At 33.2% G+C, this 22,890-nt stretch overlaps 1 long non-coding RNA gene across 1 annotated transcript in view; it reads left to right on the forward strand.

The window, feature by feature from the left end:
- Positions 1-16,036, forward strand: part of LOC141582731 (uncharacterized) — a 31,559-nt gene extending 15,523 nt beyond the window's left edge. The window contains exons 3-4 of the long non-coding RNA XR_012515607.1: positions 335-387; positions 15,901-16,036. This is a non-coding gene — a long non-coding RNA (uncharacterized LOC141582731). The remainder of the gene's footprint in view (positions 1-334; positions 388-15,900) is intronic.
- The last annotated feature ends 6,854 nt before the right edge of the window (positions 16,037-22,890 follow it).

The raw sequence follows: 22,890 nt of genomic DNA on the forward strand, positions 1-22,890 counted from the left end.
ACCATGAATTTTCCAATCATTGTATTTTGAATATGACATACTTAAAAGAAAAAATATTGTATCTGTGAATACATTTGCTGAAATAACTACTTTATGGAGTGATCCCTTGCCAGAACTCTTAAAAATATATAGAATGAATAATGGCTGCTAACACATTTTCTGTTAGCATTTTTTACAGAATTATGATATATAATGTTATTTTCAGGAGCTAAGTTTCAGAAATAGTTATTACTGGTTTATGTTACTATCAACATAAGAAACACCATACTGTTAAAATAATTTAATGATTCATCATTTGCATCAACATATTCATGATCACATTTTATTTTTCCAGGTTTTGTATTGTTTTTATAGAGCTGCTCTCACATGCTTCAGCAACATTAGATGGTAAGTATGACTTGCAGGAAAATTATATGACATTTGCAATACAATTTTAATATTTATAATAGGGTGAAATATGATGAACATATAGAACTTACTTCATTTTCCTCCTGAGTAAATAGAAAGAACATATTTCCTAATTCCAGCTGTGTCTGGTTCTGACTAACAAATTGCTAGATAAAAAAGTAATATAACCCAGATCCATGTCTCGTTTATAAGTATATTCCATACAGAATCCTGCCCTATGCCTTTCCCTTCTGGTATAATCTTGGAGGAGAAAGTAAAAAATGGTGGTAATTCCAGGTTGAAAGAAACTGTAACCCTTGGTGATTTCATGAAAACCCTCTACCATAACTTCCAATCTCATTAGACTATGTGGTGATTAGTAGTAAAATTTATTATGTTAAGCCATTGAGATTGATAAGGCAGATTTTCTGTTACCCTGTTTGCAGAATTCTAACGTATTATTAGTTTCAACTTCTAATAAAATATTATATTGGAAATGCCTGCACATTACCATATTTCTGGCTAATAAGTTTATAATTCTTCTTTAGAGCCTCTAAAATGATATTAAAATATCCTCAAATATTTTATAAATACACATACACATTCAAAAATTATTTTGGAGTCTTGAACATTAGCTGTGTGCCAGATAGTGTCCACTATACTTTATATGCACTAACTTATTTAATCCCATCAGCAATCCAGTGAGGTTGGTGCTATTAACATCATTTAACATGTGAGGAACTTCTACATTAACATTAGACTATATTTTTAGTAAATGACATGGTTGAGACTCAAGTAAGGGTACTCTGATTTGAAAACATAAGCTCTTAATTACTAGGAAAACCAGAGGGGACATACATGCAAACATGAAACTAGCTTTGAACATTTCATTCTTTTATAATTCCAGTATGTATATAATCATCTTAAAGTCCCCTAAATAGATACAGCCATACACATAATTTTTCTGGTATCAATAAAATTATTAATAGCCTATGGTAGTAAAAATCACATAATTAACATAAAAATGCTTAAATATCATATGCACAGTTTTTTAAGTGTTTTCAACGTTAATATTCATAAAGTATCACTGTAAATAATTACACATTTTCAGATCAATAAATAGAGGCAGAATCGGATGTGGTAACTTGTTGACACATAAGTGCAGATCCAGATGGTGTAACTCCATACTCACTACAATATTCTTTCTCCCTGGTTAATTCAGTGTTTTTCGCCATCAAGTAGGGAACACAATTGTGAATAAAATGGCAACTAAAACAAAATTTCTGTAAGAGAATTCTATTTTGTGCAGTAGATAAAAATCTATGCCTATGTTTTACACATAGGTTGTTTTATCTTTACAACAAAATGGGAACAACAGGCTTTCCAAAATGACATTCACAATTCTTTTTTTAATCAAAATAGTTATCATGGGTAAAAATGGCATCTAAAATCCTAAACCACAAAACAAATCACTTTATTACTTTATGTGCTATACACCTTTAAAATAGTTTTAAATTAGAAACAAAAGTTTCTTTTACTAGTAAAGTTGCTGACTACGTAGGAAATACCTGATGCGTGTATCAGACAACTAGCTACATGTTGCCATTTGAGGACTGGTAGGACTTTTGAGTCCTCAAATATGTTCTTACTGATTTAATACCTAAATTCTAGGCCTAATGCCTTAATGTTGACAGTTAAAATTTATGTATGGTTTCTGGAAATGATAACACTGTAAGCTATTTTCAGCCACTTATCAATTAAATTATTAATGCATGTATTATATTATTTATAAAAGGAAATAGTATCTTTACAATATAATGGATAAACTTACTCTTCCTTTCATCATGATGTGTCTTTTATCTTTCACATCTACCAAAATAGATGCCCACAAAACAATAATAGATAGTTACTTTTACAGAACTTATATAGAGTAAGTCACTTACAATAAAGGTAGACTATATCAGAATCATGTAAGAAAGGCATGTAAAAATAGCTGAAGCACTTGTAAAGAAAGGCAGACTCAGATTCAATACCACAGTGAGCAGCTCCATGACAGGTGAAGAAACAGCAGAAAGAAACTGATTGGAGCCACATGTTTAAGAGTAGGGATTAATAACAAAGATGAAGATTAAACTAATTGAGAAGAGAAATGGGCATAATAATAAATGGTATTTACATCCAAATTTTGTTTAGGGATGATCTTCATGGGGTCATTCTAATGAATTTCAGAAATGTAAATACAAATGCCCATCAATGATAGACTGGACAAAGGAAATGTGGCACATATACACCATGGAATACTATTCAGCCATAAAAAACAATGAGTTTGTGTCCTTTGTAGGGACTTGGATGAATCTGGAAACCATCATTCTCAGCAAACTGACACAAGAACAGAAAACCAAATACTGAATGTTCTCACTCATAGGCAGGTGTTGAACAATAAGAACACATGGACACAGGGAGAGGAGCATCACACACTGGGGTCAGTTGCGGGGGTGGCTAAGGGAGGGATAGCAGGAGGTGGGAAGGGTGGGGAGGGATAACGCTGGGAGAAATGCCAGATGTAGATGAAGGGGGAATGGAGGCAGCAAACCAGCTTGTTATGTATGTACCTAGGCAACAACCCTGCATGATCTATACATGTACCCCAGAACCTATAGTACAATAAAAAAGAAGGGGAAAAAAGATGCAGAATTTTTAATAAGATATTTAGCAAATACTCAAAGAACAGGTATTTTCAATCAAGAACAATATTTTCAATTTTTTCCATTAGAACTAAGAAAAAAAGGAGTGTCACAACTCATTTTGTCAGGATAGTAAAACCTTTAACAAAATGACAGAGTAGATTTAAAAAAAAAAAAAAATCGTAGGTTAATCTCAGCATTGAGGATAGATTTAAGGTTCACCTACTAAGTATTTACACAAAAAGGAAAGCACCTAACACTGGAAATTAAATGCAGCTTATTTTAAAGTTTATTAACGAAACAAGTAGCATTTCAGACGTGAGGAGAACTGAAGATTACAAAGATATGGTGCTGGGAAAATTGATTAGTTATGTTGTAACTGAGCGAGTTAGAAGGAAAGCTCCATACTCTGAGTTCCAAATTGAGTCCTTTATTTGCTGGCAGCCTAGAGTCAACTTGAGCTCAAAATCTGTCGGCCCCAGAGAAGGGACTTGATTCTTTTTTATACCTTTATTTAGGTAGGGGAGGGGGAGCCTAGCTGAAGCAGAATTTTACAGAAGCAGAATAAGCAGGTTAGAGGAAGTTGCTGCAGGCCAGGATATTTCCATACTATCACAAAAAAGGGTTTGTTTTGTTTTGTTTTGTTTTTTTCACAACAGCCAGTGGGCTTGTTTACTGAGAACACTGTTAACCAAACTCAATAGTTCAAAGCTTTGAGTACAGCTTGACCCAGTAATGCATCTGAGGGGGCCAAGGCAGGGAGGGAGAGGCTAAGATGGAGCACCTCAGGCTCAAAGCTAAGATGGAGTCAGTTAGGCTAGCACAAGTTAGGCTATCACACTTACATGTTTACAAAAGAAAGTTGATTCTTTCCTGACATCTTACATAAATTTAATTCCACATTGATTAAACACTTAAACCACCTAATTGTGATTGGAAAGTAATTTCTAAACAAGACATAAAATAAAACCCAAAACCATAGAGTAAAAGATTGATTTGTTCAACTACATTAATATTGAAAATAGTAAATATGGATATCACAAAGATATATTTAAAATTCCAAAATCTCCTAAGATGTGTATTTTTAATATAATGTAATTATTTTAAAGTTACAAGAATAACAGATTCAACAGGATAATGGACAAACAACATCATCTGTTATTTGATACAAGAAACACAATGTTACAAAATATATGATAAAATTAATTTGACTAGAAATTGAGACAAGCAAAATAACAGGAGATAAATTTTCATACCCACTCAGCTGGAAAAATGAAAAAAAGGTAACTTAAAATGTTAGTGAAATATGATTTTCTTTCACAAGTAGACACACTTTCAATTGGTAAGCATATGTAGAAATACAATCTTTTCTTACTAAAGGTATTTGCAAATGCATACATCAGGTGATCTAGGAATTACAGTCATAGTATATCAATACAAAAAATCTTATGTGATCTAGAAGATATATACATGATTATTCCTAGCAACATTATAACAATAAAAAATCTTGACATAACCCAAATTTCCATCAACAATAAAATGGGTAAAGTGTTCAAAAACAAAAGATAATTTCACATAGCAGTGGAAATTAGTACTAATTTCTACATCCATCTCAAAATATCAATATGCAGTGATTAAATGAACCACAAAAGTCTCTTTACCTTATGATTTCATTTACATATGCATGAAAACACATAAAAATTAATTTGCATAAATTTACAGTGTACAAATGCAATTTTCTTAAAGAAGATTACATGTAGTGGTCAAGTCAGGCCTTTCAGGGTATGAATCACCCAAATAATGTACATTGTATTCATCAAGTAATTTTTAATTATTCATAACTTCTCACTTTATTACCCTTTTGAAGTCTCCATTTTCTGTTATTCCATTCTCTGTGTCTATGTGTAGATAAATATAATGAGGAACATCAGCTAAGATTTGCATTAAACTAATAGAAATCTTCTATTAACTCAAATAACCTAGAATCTTACTTTTTAATTATAGCCTGGAGATTCTTAATCCTGGCATAGCAGAGAGATTTCACTAAAATTTTTTTTTATGCTGGTTTATACTTAGCATTGTCACTTATATTCAAGTTCAGAGAATGAATATTGAAGATCAGACATCAGGAACACATTTCAGACAGTAATAATAATAATAATAATAAGTTAAAAAAATAGGAAAGGGATTCTTCTAAGAATCCTACCCAGTGGAGTTTTCTTAGATCTTTCATCTCAGAAACCGCCATTGTCAGCCAGGCGCAGGGGCTCATGCCTGTAATCCCAACACTTTGGAAGGCCGAGGTGGGAGGATCACCTGAAGTCAGGAGTTGGAGATCAACCTGACCAACATGGTGAAATTCCATCCCTACTGAAAATACAAAATTATCTTCGTATGTTGGTCGGCGCCTGTAATTCCACCTACTCGGGAGGCTGAGGCAGGAGAATCCCTTGAACCCGGGAGGTGGAGGTTGCAGCGAGCCAGAATTGTGCCACTACACTCCAGCCTGGGGAACAGAGAGAGACTCTGTCTCCAAACACACACACACACACACACACACACACACACACACACACACACACACAGAGAGAGAGAGAGAGAGAGAGAGAGAGAGAAACTGCCACTGTCTTCAGATGAAGCTAGAAAAGCTAGAAAATGTGGTATTTTAGCCGGCTATATTGCCACCTCAAATAAAATCAGGCCTCTGTATTAGGAAAAAATAGTTGGGGGAAGTGTATGAGGTAAGTAACCATTGGACATATAGCAAAATGGCAAGGGCATGCAAGAGGAAAGTTAATGAAAAAATAGAGGATTTTTGCAAACTGGAAAAGGGATGCTTTGTACTTGGAATACAAATCAATTTGTATAATTAAGTAAAGCTTGATAATAGGTACCTGGATGCTCATTTTTAGTATGATTTTAGCACAAGTTTAGGTATACAACAAACCTGCACATGTACCCCTGAACCTAAAATGAAAGTTTAGATGAAAAGAACTAAAAACAAAATGAAACAAATGAAAACGTTTTCCCAATTAATGTTTCAATTTCAATGTGAGAAATGTAAATTTTTTTTCAATGGCTGCCAAAAATAATGCTATACGCCCACTAAGACTTTGACTATCTTCTAGGAACAGAGCCAACGTATGTAGTCCTGACCATGGCCAAATTACATGGAACAGTTCCACTGTCAGGTTCTTAATGTACACTTTATGTTCCTTATGTAAAAATAATAATAACCTATTTTCCTTTTATTAGCCGTAGATAATCTGTCTATTTTTGGAAGAAAGCAGAGGCTTGCTCATCTCAAATTAGCAGAAAATTGTTTTATCTATTTTCTTCAAAGAAACAAGAATGAAAACAAACTTAGCTTTAGATTATCTCCCATAAGTTATCTGCATTTACTCAAAGGACAGAGAAGGAAATGACAGTGAGAAAACTAGCATGTATGAAACACTTTTATGTGCCAGCCAGTGTGTTAGGTAACTAGCATTCAGAGTGGTTCCTTTCAGCATCACCACATCTCATATAACGGCTCTCACAACAAATTCTACAATAACATTGTAGAATTTCATAAAAATTTTGTGTGTGTGCTAAGACCTCTTAAAATCTACCCTCACCATTTTTCAAGAATATATTTTTACTAACTATATTCACTGTCATACAATAGATCTCTTGAACTTATTCCTTTTAAAAGAAACAATAGGCTTCATAAGATCGTCAAGGGAAGAGGGCTTTTAGATTCCCAGTCTGTGTTTTGTCCAAATAGAGGCATGCTGGAGCTAAGGCGCCCTGTTTGATATGTGGTGTATTTATGCATTCCCTAGAGGAACCCTGTCTCTCCTTATTGTTGTATCTTCCTGTATGATAAGTATGATAAAGCAAACTTATCTGAGGAGCGATACGTAAGCTTCCGGGACCCAGATAACCTGGATTCACTGCCGTAGGTTTAGAGGAGTCATGTGAGAAAATCAACTGTCTTGTAATAGTGGATCATGGTAACTGTATTGTTTGTTATATTTAAAACCTTGCATTGTACTTGAGGAATCTGAGTTCAGAGATGTTAACATGTCTGAGGTCACACATGTAGCACATTTCACAGTCATGCTTATGATTTCAAAGTCCATAGTGTCATATCAGGCTATACTGTTTTCCAAACTGAATATGATTGAGACAGCAACAGAGCTCCGTCAAATTCTATTTACTCTAAATTGTTTTCTTTTTTTTCCAGAATTCGAGTATTTATTTTTGAACAGAGCTTTATTCACACATACACATACCCACATATCTCTATATATGATTCTAATACGTATTTCGCACGTGCACACACACACACACACATCTATATATCTATTTATATATAGATATATAACCTGCTGTTATACATAATATTGTGTTATAATATTGGTTGTAAGATTCATTATTACTTTGGCAAATTTTTTTGTAATGACAGTTATACTACAAAGCATGTAAAATAAGTAATTTCAAACAATTCAGAAAGAATGCTGAAAGTAAGCATTATATAATGTTTACAATCTGAATATTACAGATAAGTTAATAAAAAGTATAATATAATGTTTACATTTCTAAATTTCAATTTATTGTCCTTCATAATAAAATTATAATGTGAATAAAAAAACTTCAAAGTTTACCTATGTAAAAATCAAGAGGAGAAAATTCAGAAAATTACAATCAAGAATGCACTGTTGAAAGAAACACCAGTAAGTTGATTTTGGAGTGTGCTAATTTGTGAAGTTTAGCAATAGTTAGAGAGTGAGCTACTCGGAAACTATTTGACCAAGGTAGGTAATAGTCTGTTAACAGGTCAACATGAAAGATCAATTTACCTTTCAAACAGTTAGTTTTTCATTACCTTATCATAATAAATTTAACTGGTAAACTTCATCAGTCACCTACATGATTTTCAATGGAAAGAAACTGTGATGATATGATGCAAATAAATCATAGTTTTGAAACTAATGAATACCAATTTCAATAATATGTCAGACATATTATTATAGTTACATTCATTAGTCCAAAGAGTATGTTTAAGCACAGAAATGAATTTAAATAAAAATATATTTATCTTACTACCAGGAATATCACAGAAATGTAAAATTAAATATCAGGTTGAGACCACCTGATTATTTTTACATACACTTGGGAAAAATTTAGATTCCAGACAAAAGAAATTATTCAACATCTTACCTATTAAAACTATCTTGAAATTCAATGATGGATGACAAAGAAGATGAAAATCTGATAGCCTTAAAACATCATATGACTATCAATTTTACATTCCTTACTAAGATTTCTATTACAATATTTTGATAAATAAACATTGATTTATCAGTATGAATTTTACTGCAAGTTTGCAGTTCAGTGGAACTGCTCACCTAATGTGACTCTATTTCACTTTATACAGTAGATATGTAAAGTTGAAACAAAATAAAATATTTGCTATAATACTTTGTGTATCATTGTATTAACTACCAAGTAACTTTCATTCCTTTAAAGGATGTGAGGCTTTAGGAAGTCAATAAAATTTGGTGTATACAAGAGCCAAATTTAAGCTAGAAAATGTCTTCTGCCTTTGGGCCATACTGGAAAAGTTCCTATGAAATTGGTTAAATTATATTTAAAGGAACTATAGCCTAAATCTTCTCATAAAAATTGTTGATTTATAAAAGATATAACATACATTATAATACCAAGAGTTTTTGTAGGCTACCAAAACATTTTGAACCACACATTTTTTTTATCCTTATTTCCAAAGAGAGAATATACCTTTAGTTTCTTAGAATTTCAAAACCATCCTTCTCTCTTAGGAGAAGCCTTTTGTTTTTGTGTCCTAGATTTTGTTTATCAAGGTCTCAAAACTTACAAAGGTCCTAGTGATCTTTTGGGATAAGACATTTTTGTTGTATCATAGTCTGTGTGGAATGTACACGTGACAATGTTATCCTTGAAACTACTCGATCTATTCAATCATCAAAATTGCAGTGGCATACTTCATCTGACATGTCGTATATTTTTACTCTACTAGAAGAGTAAAAACAGAGAAGCATCTTTCCTCTCCTAATCTAAGAATTCTGTACTATTAACTTCAAGTTATCTCTAAGTGCATTTTTAAAAACCTAAAATTTCCCAATTTCTTTCTCCTGAATTCATCAACTCTTTTTCTCTATCTTCAAGCCTGAAATAATCCTTTCCTCGTCATGAATGAAAGGAGGTACCCTACTTCTTGTACCACTGCAAATATTAGATGCAATCAAAGGAAATTTGAGTGAATTCCTCCCACTATGTATATCCCGTCACTTGCTTCTGGCTTTTGTGCCCATATGGTCTGTTTTTATTTGTCCTGTTACTAAGGATCTAAAATCTTAGACCTTAAGCCAACTTTTCCTCTTGCTTACTGGATACCATTCCTTCTTTTCTACTCAAAGGCATAGCCTTAGTAATTTTTTGCCATCTACATCATGAATTCTTACCTCTTTGTTGGATAGTACCCTCAGGCTTACTAACATGCTAGTTTTTCTAATCTTAACATTTTACATTTCTTCCTAGAACCTCTCTCCAAAGTTCAAAATGCATGCACTTAATTGCTTACTCTTCTAATGAGTGTGCATTTTAAACTTGACATGTTCAAAACCTAAATCCTATTCTTTTTAGAAAAATAAATTTTTGTAGTCTTCTCCATCATTTTCCTTCTAGATGCTCAGAAAATATAATTGTGTATTTTAAAAATACTCAATGTAACAATTTTTTCTTCTTTCTCTGAAAACATGTACAGTGGCACCACCATCTCTTCTTATCTGATTTATTGTACTTGCCTTCTAACAGGTTTCTCTACTTCTAGTTTTGCTTCTTAAAATCTATTATCAATGTAATATTCAGAGGAATCATTTAATACAATGCCAAGGATGCCATTCCTCTTCTCAGGCTTCCCCTGGCTTTCTCTCCAGCCCAAATACAAGACTAAGGCTTGCTGTGACTTAGTCTGGCTCCTCCATTCCACCCTCACTGTGTCTGCCACCCTACTTTTTTTGCTCACTCTGCTCCAGATGCTCTGACTGCCTTGCTATTTCTAGAAAAAGCCAAGCATGCTCCCGTTTTATGACTTTTGCCGTTATTATTCTCTTACTTCAACCATTTTCCCTCATGCAATATACATTCCACTGTATTATTTATTTCAAGACTCTATTCAAATTTCATCTTATTTGGATCTCCCCGACCACAATACAGAACATGCACACTTTCCAAATGATTTATCCTCTTCATATTATCCATATTTCTCCAAATAAATTGTTTATTTCCTATTATCTCTTACAATGTGGAGCTCCATTAATGCAGGTGCTTCTCCTATTTTGGTTCCTGATGTATTTCAAGGGGCCAGAGCACAATTTGGCACGTAAACGATTCTCAACGTGCATTACTGAATGGATTGAGCTATTTCAAATTTTCTGTTCCTTGCTTCCATAATTCTAATTATTTAAATAGTCATAACTTTCTGGGCGTATAGGCTTATTTCTAGGCTGAAACAAGGAAACCGTTAAGTCCACTGCAATAAGCTAATGTGCTTATAAGATCTTTTAGACACAAAGGATACTTTGCTTTCAGGACTTATCTTGTTCTCACTGGTAACATTTATAGACTGTAGGGACTAATAGTAGAAATGTTATACCACATTCAGAAAGAAGAAAAATGAGAGCCATGAAAATAGGCCCATTTCACGATAAAGAATGATGGAGAAGAGAGGTAACCACCAAGTAATGAAAAAACTAAAGAAATTCCCAGCATTCTGAGTTTTATAGTATAAAGAATGGAAAACTTGATAGTTATTAAACTTCAACATAAAACAAGATGACTATTCAAGAATATAATCCACCACTAAATAAATAAAATAAATAAACTACAAGAATCAATTATATTGTCATTAACTGAATATTATATTATTTTTAGATTTACTACATGTACTTAGAATTGTTTTAACATAGCATGTAATTTAGACTCCAATTTTACCACTAGCCAGATTAATAAAAAAGAAAAGAGAGAATAACCAAATTGATGCAATAAAAAACGATAAAGGGGATATCACTACAGATTCCACAGAAATCCAAACCATCATCAGAGATTATTACAAACAACTCTATGCACATAAATTAGTAAACCTGGAAGAAATGGATAAATTCCTGGACACCTGCACCCTCCCAAGCCTAAACCTGGAAGAAGCCGAAACCCTGAATAGACCAATAACATGGTCTGAAGTCGAGGCAGCAATAAAGAGCCTACCACCCAAAAAAAGCCCAGGTCCAGATGGGTTCACAGCGGAATTCTACCAGACATACAAAGAGGAGCTGATACCATTCCTTCTGAAACTATTCCAGACAATCCAAAAAGAGGGAATCCTTCCCAAATCATTTTACGAGACAAACATCATCCTGATACCAAAACCCGGCAGAGACTCAACAAGAAAAGAAAATTTCAGGCCAATATCCATGATGAACATAGATGCAAAAATCTTCAATAAAATACTGGCAAACCGATTGCAACAGCATATCAAAAAGCTCATCCACCATGATCAAGTAGGATTCATCCTGGGGATGCAAGGCTGGTTCAACATACGCAAGTCCATAAACGTAATTCACCACATAAACAGAACCAATGACAAAAACCACATGATTATCTCGATTGATGCAGAGAAGGCTTTTGACAAAATTCAACAACCCTTTATGCTAAAAACCCTCAATAAACTAGGTATTGATGGAACGTATCTCAAAACAATAAAAGCTATTTACGACAAACCAACAGCCAATATCATACTGAATGGGCAAAAACTGGAAGCATTCCCTTTGAAATCTGGCACTAGACAAGGATGCCCTCTCTCACCACTCCTATTCAATATAGTACTGGAAGTTCTAGCCAGAGCAATCAGGCAAGAAAAAGAAATAAAGGGTATTCAAATTGGAAAGGAGGAAATCAAACTGTCTCTATTTGCAGATGACATGATTGTATATCTGGAAGACCCCATCATCTCAGCCCAAAATCTCCTGAAACTGATAAACAACTTCAGCAAAGTCTCAGGATACAAAATCAACGTGCAAAAATCACAAGCATTCCTGTACACCAGTAATAGACTTCAAGAGAGCCAAATCAAGAACGAACTGCCATTCACAATTGCTACAAAGAGAATAAAGTACCTAGGAATACAACTAACAAGGAACGTAAAGGACCTCTTCAAGGAGAACTACAAGCCATTGCTCAATGAAATAAGAGAGGATACAAACAGATGGAGAAACATTCCATGTTCATGGTTAGGAAGAGTCAACATCGTGAAAATGGCCATACTGCCCAAAGTAATTTACAGATTCAACGCTATTCCCATCAAGCTACCAATGACCTTCTTCACAGAACTGGAAAAAAACACCTTAAACTTCATATGGAACCAAAAGAGAGCCCGCATAGCCAAGTCAACTCTAAGCAAAAAGAACAAAGCAGGAGGCATCACACTACCGGACTTCAAACTATACTACAAGGCTACAGTAATCAAAACAGCATGGTACTGGTACCGAAACAGAGATATAGACCAATGGAACAGAACAGAGGCCTCACAGGAAAAACAACATACCCACAACCATCTGATCTTCGACAAACCTGACAAAAACAAGCAATGGGGAAAGGACTCCCTGTTTAATAAATGGTGTTGGGAAAACTGGCTAGCCATGTGCAGAAAGCAGAAACAGGACCCCTTCCTGACACCTTACACCAAAATTAACTCCAGATGGATTAAAGACTTAAACATCAGACCTAACACCATAAAAACCTTAGAGGAAAATCTAGGCAAAACCATTCAGGACATAGGTGTAGGCAAGGACTTCATGACCAAAACGCCAAAAGCAATGGCAACAAAAGCCAAAATAGACAAATGGGACCTAATCAAACTCCACAGCTTCTGCACGGCAAAAGAAACAGTCAGTAGAGTGAATCGGCAACCAACAGAATGGGAAAAAATTTTTGCAGCCTACCCATCTGACAGGGGGCTGATATCCAGAATTTACAAAGAACTAAAGCAGATCTACAAGAAAAAAACAAACAAGCCCATTCAAAAATGGGCAAAGGACATGAACAGGTACTTTACAAAAGAAGACATACAGGAGGCCAACAAACATATGAAAAAATGCTCATCATCACTGGTCATCAGAGAAATGCAAATCAAAACCACATTGAGATACCATCTCACACCAGTTAGAATGGCGATCATTAAAAAATCGGGAAACAACAGATGCTGGAGAGGATGTGGAGAAATAGGAACACTTCTACACTGTTGGTGGGAATGTAAATTAATTCAACCATTGTGGAAGACAGTGTGGCGATTCCTCAAGGACCTAAAAATAGAAATCCCATTTGACCCAGCAATCCCATTACTGGGTATATATCCAAAGGATTATAAATCATTCTACTACAAGGACACGTGCACACGAATGTTCATTGCAGCACTGTTTACAATAGCAAAGACCTGGAACCAACCCAAATGCCCAACGATGATAGACTGGATAGGGAAAATGTGGTACATATACACCATGGAATATTACGCAGCCATCAAAAAGGATGAGTTCACGTCCTTTGTAGGGACATGGATGAACCTGGAAACCATCATTCTCAGCAAACTGACACAAGAGCAGAAAATCAAACACCGTATATTCTCACTCATAGGCGGGTGCTGAACAATGAGAACATAAGGACACAGGGAGGGGAGCACTACACACTGGGGTCCGTTGGGGGGAAATGGGGGAGGAGCAGGGGGTGGGGAAGTGGGAAGAGATAGCATGGGGAGAAATGACAGATACAGGTGAGGGGACGGAAGGCAGCAAACCACACTGCCATGTGTGTACCTATGCAACAATCTTGCATGTTCATCACATGTACCCCGAAACCTAAAATGCAATAAAATAAAATAAAATAAAATAAAATAAAATAAAATAAAAAGAAAAGCTACTTAGACAACTTTTCTGGAATTCTCCAAGAATATAAAAGAAAACATCATTTGATTTTACCAGGAAATGAGATATTAATGTATTTTATTTCCAAGGGTTTTTTTTTTTAATTTTTTTATTTGATTGTCTTACCAACATTAAGGTGATAGATGTTTACTTTCCAGAGCTGGTCCCATACCTTAGCACTGCTATCTGAAATTGTCATAATTGTGTTTGCATAGATCCTTGTGATATTAAAGTTATAAAGATCTTTAGGAAAAATGAGTCTAAAAATTAGATTAAACATTTAATCTAAAACATTATGAAAATCACCAAAATATTATTCAGTTGTAAATTACGAATAAGGAAAGAGTAAAGAATCTGGATACCAAAGGATGTCAGTTTAAAAGAAAGAATCGACTAGAAGAAACTATAGCAACTTTCCTATAATCTGTATACTTTAGACTTTCCTTGAACTAAAGTAAGTAGCTAAGGTATAAATATAACTGAATATTTTCTTATATTATCCCAAATCACTACCAGTTTTCTTGCTCATCTGGCCATCTTTATCTATAGAGCAATTTCATTTACAACTATAATTTATATGCAAGTGTTAGAAAACCAGAATATTATTCTTTTTCTCATTTGTAGTAGAGGCAAATTAAAGTTAAGCAGCTAATAATTTCTCTGCAAATAAAATATCTCTACATATAAAAATTAATTATTTCTAAAAGTATTTCATTTCTCTCTGTCTCTCTGTGTATTTTTCTTGTTTCTCCTTCTCTGTTTCTCTCTCTCTCTCTCTCTCTCTCTCTCTCTCTCTCTTTCTTTGTCTCTCTCTCCAGGGTAAGAAATATCTAAAGAAAATACTCTACAGTTTTGTTTTGAAATAATTTTTCTTCAATAATAGCAAAGTGATGCTTTTATTAATACATGTATTTAATCATTTATTTAATTAATATATATGAATATATATAATTAAAACATATTTTATATATTTACATATTTAATAAAATATATATCATCAAATAAATAAATTCACTAAATAAAAAATATTTATACCTATATATCTTGGGAAAAAAGTACAGCATACATGTTTCTCAAGTTACGATAATTAACCAGAGAGAGCATGTTTCATTTAATCTCTGGTGAATAAATTCTGGTAAAGAATTGTGTTTGCTGAAGTATTAAGACTAAGATAGTGATATTGATTATTACTATCAGGTAGCATTTATAGAAAATAGAGTAATTACTCAATTGTTGGTGGGAAGTGTGAAATGTGTGAAAAATTAAAATAAAATGATAAATATTTATGTCCAAAAATTTTTATTATGAAAAAAAATCAAATAATTCAAACTTACATTACCCTGATAATTGTCTCAGTTTTTTCACCCTGCAGATATAATCAAGAAGGCACAGTAATTGCATTTTTTACTAGAGTCTTTCTATGCTTTTTAACTTCTGTGAAGAAATTCAATCTCAGTAACTCCTATAACTAAAACATTGACTATTTATTACTGCTTTATTGGTCTGTTCAAGTGCTATAACAGAATATAAACTAGGTGGCTTATAAACAAAGCAAATTTATTTCTCACAGTCCTGGATGCAGGAAAGTCCAAGAGGTACAGTTTCTATAGGTATAAATTTGTAAACAGTTTGGATGGGCAGTTCTGTCCCAAGATCTCTCATGAAATTAAAGTGGAGATGGTTACTAAGGTTTCAGTCATCTGAAGGTTTAACCAGGACTGGAAGATCTGCTTCCAAGGAGTTCCTATTGAGATGCCAGAGTTGTTTTCCACATAAATTTCTCCAGAGGGCTGCCTGACTGTCCTCATGACTTTGCTTCTGGCTTCCTTTAGGATGAGCGATCCAAGAGAAAACAAGGCGGGACTGTCATGTCTTTCATAACCTAGCCTCAAAGTTACCCATCATTACTTCTGCAAGGTACTGTTGGCTACACAAGTGGACCCTATTTAATGTGGGAGAGGAGTACATAAAGGGGTGAGTACCATGAGGTGAAAATCACTGGAATGAAATGATTTATCATTGGTGAAAATCTTGGAAGCTGTCTAACATATCCAGAATTAATTTATTTATGATTTATTTGAAGTCTTTTTTATTTATAATCTGTTTTACTTTGAATGTTTGGTTATCAGACTCAGCATGTTTTCAAATCTGTTTTTCAAATAGATGATATCTTGTTTGTCATTAGGTAAGTTTATCTGAAACCCTCAGGCAAGGCCCTCAGAACCAACACCTGTTGTAATTCCCTTATTTCTGATGTGATCTAAATTGTGAAAAGTCCGTATTTCTTTTGAAAAATCACTGCTTGTGTTTTGTCTCTGATATTAGCATGTTTTCAGGTAGCATTTTTGAAGTTAAATATATTTGTTGTTTAGAGATGACTTTTTGCTGCCCTTTAATTTTACATACAAGGATACTAGTAGTATCCAGAGAGGTCAAATGACTAAGGATACAAAATTTGAAATAAAGTTTAGGTTTTCTGACCCTTAATCTTTAGTCTTTCCTTTACAAGTTGCTCGTATGTGGATAGTTTTTAACAATTGCATGCCTCTATAAGAACACATTCATAAATTTAGCATTAAAGATTTGTAGGCTTGTTATAATGGAACACTGCCCAATGCCAGCAGCTATCAACTTTTCCCTGTATGATTTCCTTCTTTTCATTATGCTGGAGTTTCAGATCAGCATTTCAAACACCTAAGACAATGAAATGAGACTTACCCCAAGGAGAAAACAAAAATAGGGAAAATGTATGAAAAAATTGCAATCCTACAAATATGTTGATATCAAAGTCCTGAAAAAATAAAAATTTTAGAAAAATTCAACTGTATAATTACAATGTTATTTGATATTCTTTACTGAACAAATAACAACTAATGACTATAGAATCATTTGACTTAAAAATATATACATATATATTTCTTTCAACCTTTGATGTCAACTTAACACATGTAGTTTTGCAAATATATTTCATTCCTTTTCAAATAAAGCAAGATCCTTCTCTTCTCCAACCAGATTACTTGTGTTATTAATAAAAGCAGCATGCCTAAGGGTTGAATCACTTCAGGAGTTGTGAATCAAGTGTAAAATGAAAGTTCATTTATGGATGGAAAAACAATGCAGAAAGAATAGCAGATAATCAACTATTGAACTTAGTGTGTTGACATATGACCCATTTTGTGATTTTTTAGCAGTTCATCTGTTCCTGATTTTTGTCCTTTACAATAAGATTATAAAACAAGAAAATACCCCAACAAAAGCCAAAACAAAATAAGATTATGTAATAGGATGTCTTAAACTTTGTTTTTTACCACTTCATCAGAATAACTAATATGTGGTGGCATATCTGTAAAATGGTCATGATGGATGCAAAAAGAATTGCTTCATATGGCTTCATATTTCAAAATTAAGTGCTTTGTAAAAACAAAGAGCAACTTGTGTTTACAGTCAGAATTTAGCTTTTTAAATTCTTTTTGTGGGACAGTACATTTTACTCTGTCACCTAGGCTAGAGTGCAATGCAATGATCACAGCTCACTGCAGTCTCCATCTTTAGGGCTCAAGCCATCTTCCAGCCTCAGCCTCCCAAGTAGCTGGGATGTCAGGTGCACACCACCATACTTGGTTAATTTATTTTTATATTTTGTAGAGATGAGGTCTCCCTATGTTGCCTAGGTTGGTCTCAAACTCCAAAGTTCAGGTAATCCTCTGGTCTCAGCCTCCCAAAGTGCTGGGATTACATGTGTAACCCACCATGCCCAGTCAGAATTTAGCATGTAACATTTAGTATTTTGCACCAAATATAACATCTCATAATGCAGCACCATTTAAAAATAAACTTTAATTTTAGAACACATTTACATTTATGTAAAAATTGAGCAAATAGCCTAAAGAGTTTCCATATACCGCACACTGAGTTTTCTCTCTTATTAACATCTAACATAAATATGGACATTTGTTACAATTAATAAACCAAGGCTGATATATTATTATTAACAAAAGTACATACTTTAAAAAAAAGGGTTTTACTTTAATGACCTCGTCCTGTTCCAGGATATCATTTAGAAAGGCATTCAAATAGGAAAATAAGTCAACTACCTGTCTTCACTGATGTTAGGATTGTATAACTAGATTTCCTAAAGTCTGTGACAGAAAGCTCCTAGAACTGATAAATTTCCTTAGTAAAGTTTGAGGATACAGAATCAATATACAAAAGTCAATAGCATTTCCATAAGCCAAAATCCAGGCTGAGAGTGAAATTAAGAACACAATCCCACTTACAACAGCAACAAAGAAAATGAGATTTTTAGGCATATAGCTAACCAAAGAGATGAATAATCTCTACAAGGAAAACACAAAACAAAATCAGAGATAATACAAATAAATGAAAAAAATTTCACACTTATGGATTAGAAGAATCAGTATCATAAAAATGGCCATACTACCCAAAGCAATTCACAAATTTGACACTATCTCTATCAAATTACTGACACCCTTCTTCACAGAGTCATGTCACGTGCCACTTTTAGCTATGACACTTACTTTGATTTTCCTTGTTTATGATGACTTTCAGAGTTTTGTTAAATACAAATTAGTTATTGTGTAGAGGATATTCCTATTAAAATTTGGTGTTTTTCTTTATATATATGTATATATATTTTATTGTACTTTAGGTTCTGGGGTACATGTGCAGATCATGCAGTATTTTTGCATAGGTACACACATGGCAATGTGGTTTGCTGCCTCCATCACCCCCATCATCTATATCTGGCATTTCTCCCCATGTTATCCCTCCCCAACCTTCCCAACCCCTGCTGTCCTTCCCCTAGCCCCCACCAACAGACCCCAGTGTGTGATACTCCCTTCCCTGTGACCATATATTCTCATTGTTCAACACCCACCTATGAGTGAGAACATGCACTGTTTGATTTTCTGTTCTTGTGTCAATTTGCTGAGAATGATTGTTTCCAGATTCATCCAAGTCCCTACAAAGGACACAAACTTACCCTTTTGTATGTCTGCATAGTATTCCATGGTGTATATGTGCCATATTTTCCTTGTCCAGTCCCATCATTGATGAGCATTTGGGTTGGATCGAGGTCTTTGCTATTATAAACAATGCAGCAATGAACATACGTATGCATGTGTCTTTATAATAGAATGATTTCTAATCCTTTGGATATATATCTAGTAATAAAATTGCTGGGTCAAATGGAATTTCTATTTCTAGGTCCTTGAGATATCACCACACTGTCTTCCACAATGGTTGAACTAATTTACACTCCCACCAACAGTGTAAAAGCATTCCTGTTTCTCCACATCCTATCTCCAATATATGTCTTCAAATTTTTTACTGATCACCATTCTAAGTGGCATGAGATGGTATCTCAATGTGGCTTTGATTTGCATTTCTCTAATGACCAGTGATGATGAGCATTTTTTCATATGTTTGTTGGCCTCATAAATGTCTTCTTTTGAAAAGTGTCTGTTCATATCCTTTGCCCCTTTTGAATGGGTTTGTTTGTTTTTTTCTTGTAAATCTGTTTTAGTTCTTTGTAGATTCTGGATACTAGCCCTTTGTCAGATGGGTAGACTGCAAACTTTTTTCCCCATTATGTTGGTTTCTGGCTCACTCTGATGATTGTTTCTTTTGCTGTATGGAAGCTCTGAAGTTTAATTAGGTCTTATAGTTAAACTTGTTTGTGTTGTTGGAAGGAAGAGCAAAGATGCAAAAAATGACACTTTTTTTTTTTTGTCATCCATGTCATTGGCTGATTAATGTTATTGTAAATCTCTAGTCTGCCTATTTTGTGTTCAACTCCATAATGTTTCTATAAACCTTTGGACTTAAATCCACATAGTATTATTACTCAAGTGTGTGAGATTAGCTTGAGTTTCTTGAAGTATAGATAAATGCTTACAGGCTAGTTTGATACAATCTTTAGGCGTGCGTGTGTGTGTGTGTGTGTGTGTGTGTGTGTGTGTGTGTGTATAACTATGTGATTTAACTAACATAAATTTTGGAACCAGAAGCCCTGAAAGTTATATTCAACTTGATGACTGTAATACTGTAATATAAACACTGTCATTTCCATCAGTATTGTATATCTATAAAGACTCCATGTTTTGTTTTCAATCAGAATAAATGTCCTAAGCTAGATTCTTATTGAATTAATTTAACAAATGCTTATTAAATTATTCATTTGAATTTTATAATTCTATCTATATTTTTCTCTCACAACTATAAAACTCAATTTTGGTTAAGTTCTGAATATATTTCAGAACTATATCACCTATTAATTCTGTAAAATATTTCCTGAAGGGGAATTTCAGAAGACTTACACATCATTTATATTACAAGCATATAAGCCAACTGCTCTGGACATGCTAACTAGATATGTGAAATGTAAGAGCCTTTATAATGTGTAATAAAATTTATTTTAAATATACTTAGCATTATATTTTAGATGCCATATGAATTAATAAATATAAGGTAGAAAATCAAGTTTAGAAACTTATCAAGTTATTTTTAAAGTATTTCTTTCTTTCTTTCTTTCTTTCTTTCTTTCTTTTTTCTTTTTTTGGACCCAGAGTTTCACTCTGTTGTCCAGGCTGGAGTTCAGTGGCACGATCTCAGCTCACTGCAACCTCCACCTCCCGAGTCCAGGGGATTCTCCTGCCTCATCCTCCATAGTAGTAGCTGGGACTACAGGTACATATAAACTGTAACACACTCTATCAAGGCCCTGTGTATAAATTTTATGTGACAATAATCACAATAGCTGGATTATCACCTGAGACATCCAAAGCATCTAGCCTTTCTTTGAGAAAGAGAGGTTTTAAGAGTGAGTGCATAAACTGCCTACTGTTGACATTAGTGCTGCACTGAAACACTTGACCTTTGTTAAACTGTAGATAAGAATAGTACTTCTCAAAGTCACCCAAAAATGTTGCTAAAACACAGATTTCTTAATTTTCTAGGGCCCACACCTGGAAATTCTAATTCAGGCATTTGGCAGGGGCCTGAAAATTTGCATTTCTAACAAGGCCCAAGAAATATTGATGTTTCTGTTCTCCCCTTCATACTTTAAAAACCAAACAGATAGTACGAAACTCTTACAAGAGTGGATCTCTTCTTTTAGGGATAATATTCTGGGAATGAAGTTAGATAAGTAAGTTAAAGAATAATTTCCAAAGGAAAAAATGTAAATAGTTCCAGTGAAGTTTAATTAATCTGTAATATAAAAATTATTTGTGTTTTCTCATATAACATATATTCTAAAACAGCATATTCCAAAAGGCATAAAATAGTTTTGTATCATGGTGGTTCTGTAGGGTTTTTGCAAACAGTTTTCAAGAATAATTTACTTCATGAAGCTCAATATATGTTATTTCCCTGATAATAACAAAGAATTTAAGTGGACAAAAAATTAGATATAAATAATATAGAAAATAATGCTAATAATTGAGCTTTATTAAAATTCAATATTCCCACTTTTTTGTTGTTGAAATAGTATAAATTCATTTTTAACCTTTGTTTAAAGGAAGATTTTAATTATTTTGAGTGAGTTTGATGACTTCTTTTCATATTGTGATTTCTAAATTTGTTTGTACATAATTTAAACAATCAAAACATATTATTCCTAGAGAATTAAGTAACAGGTGCTTATATACCATCCAAAAGTAAAACATTGTAAGCAATTATTAAGCTATTGTTTTAGTTTAAGGTATTATGTAGAATAATAAAAAAGGAAAATAAATATTATTCTGCAATGTATGCATATCATGTTTATATTTCATGCATACTGAAATTAACTTCTGAATATTTAAATCACAATAATAATTAAATAATGCTCATTGTTTGAGATGATACTACTAATAGTATTATTCCAGCCTATGTTTTCAGTAATAGATACCCAGTTTAAAATCATCACTGGTTCAGAAATAATATAATTGATCCAAACCTATTTGCCTATAAGAAGTCCTAGTTATCTCTACAATTAATTCATGGCTTCCTACACTAAATACATATGTTTTCCACAAAGATAAATATATTTGTAAATCTATTCACAGTAAATTTTTCTTTATGTGTTCTTCATAATTTTGCTTCAAAGCATCATTCATCAAAAAGATACAGTTCACTGGAATAAATGGAATTGCTTTGAAATATGGTTTAGATGCTTTTATACTAAAATATATATACTTAAAAGCATATCTTTGAGAATTTTATGGTTTTCAGATAGTTTCATGCTATATTATTTTCAGTTAAGGAATAATTATGAAGAGAATCAAGCTATGGTGGGACAATAAACAAGATGAATGCTAAAATGCAATTTCCTGAGTTTATGCCAATTCTCACCAGAGCTATACAGCACTTTGGATATAAAATTATATGCAAAAAATTTAATGTTTCCAATAAAATCTATATTCTAGAATAAATAATATTTTATGTTAGTATAACTATAGATCAGTTTTAGCATATGAACAACATTTTTAAGAGTTATATGTATTTGAAAAGGTTGACCTTTATCTAATCTATTTGTATTTAATACCAATGAAGAATTATTAAAACATAATTATAAATTGTTTAAAATTAATTCAGAATATTAGGTGATGAAATTCCCAATATTAAGAAATTCTAACCCAAATTATATTATATTTTTTAACACTATTCTAAAATGGTATTAAACATTTTGATACTCTTTACAACCTGACCATTCTGAGGAAATATAAAACCTCTGAATCCATTTTGACAATTTAAGTAATGTACTGCACATTTTTTAAATCTGATTTGACCAATCAGGTGAAACTAAAAATTATAATCAA

Source organism: Saimiri boliviensis, chromosome 2 (genome assembly GCF_048565385.1).
Source record: "Saimiri boliviensis isolate mSaiBol1 chromosome 2, mSaiBol1.pri, whole genome shotgun sequence".
Lineage (NCBI taxonomy): Eukaryota > Metazoa > Chordata > Mammalia > Primates > Cebidae > Saimiri > Saimiri boliviensis.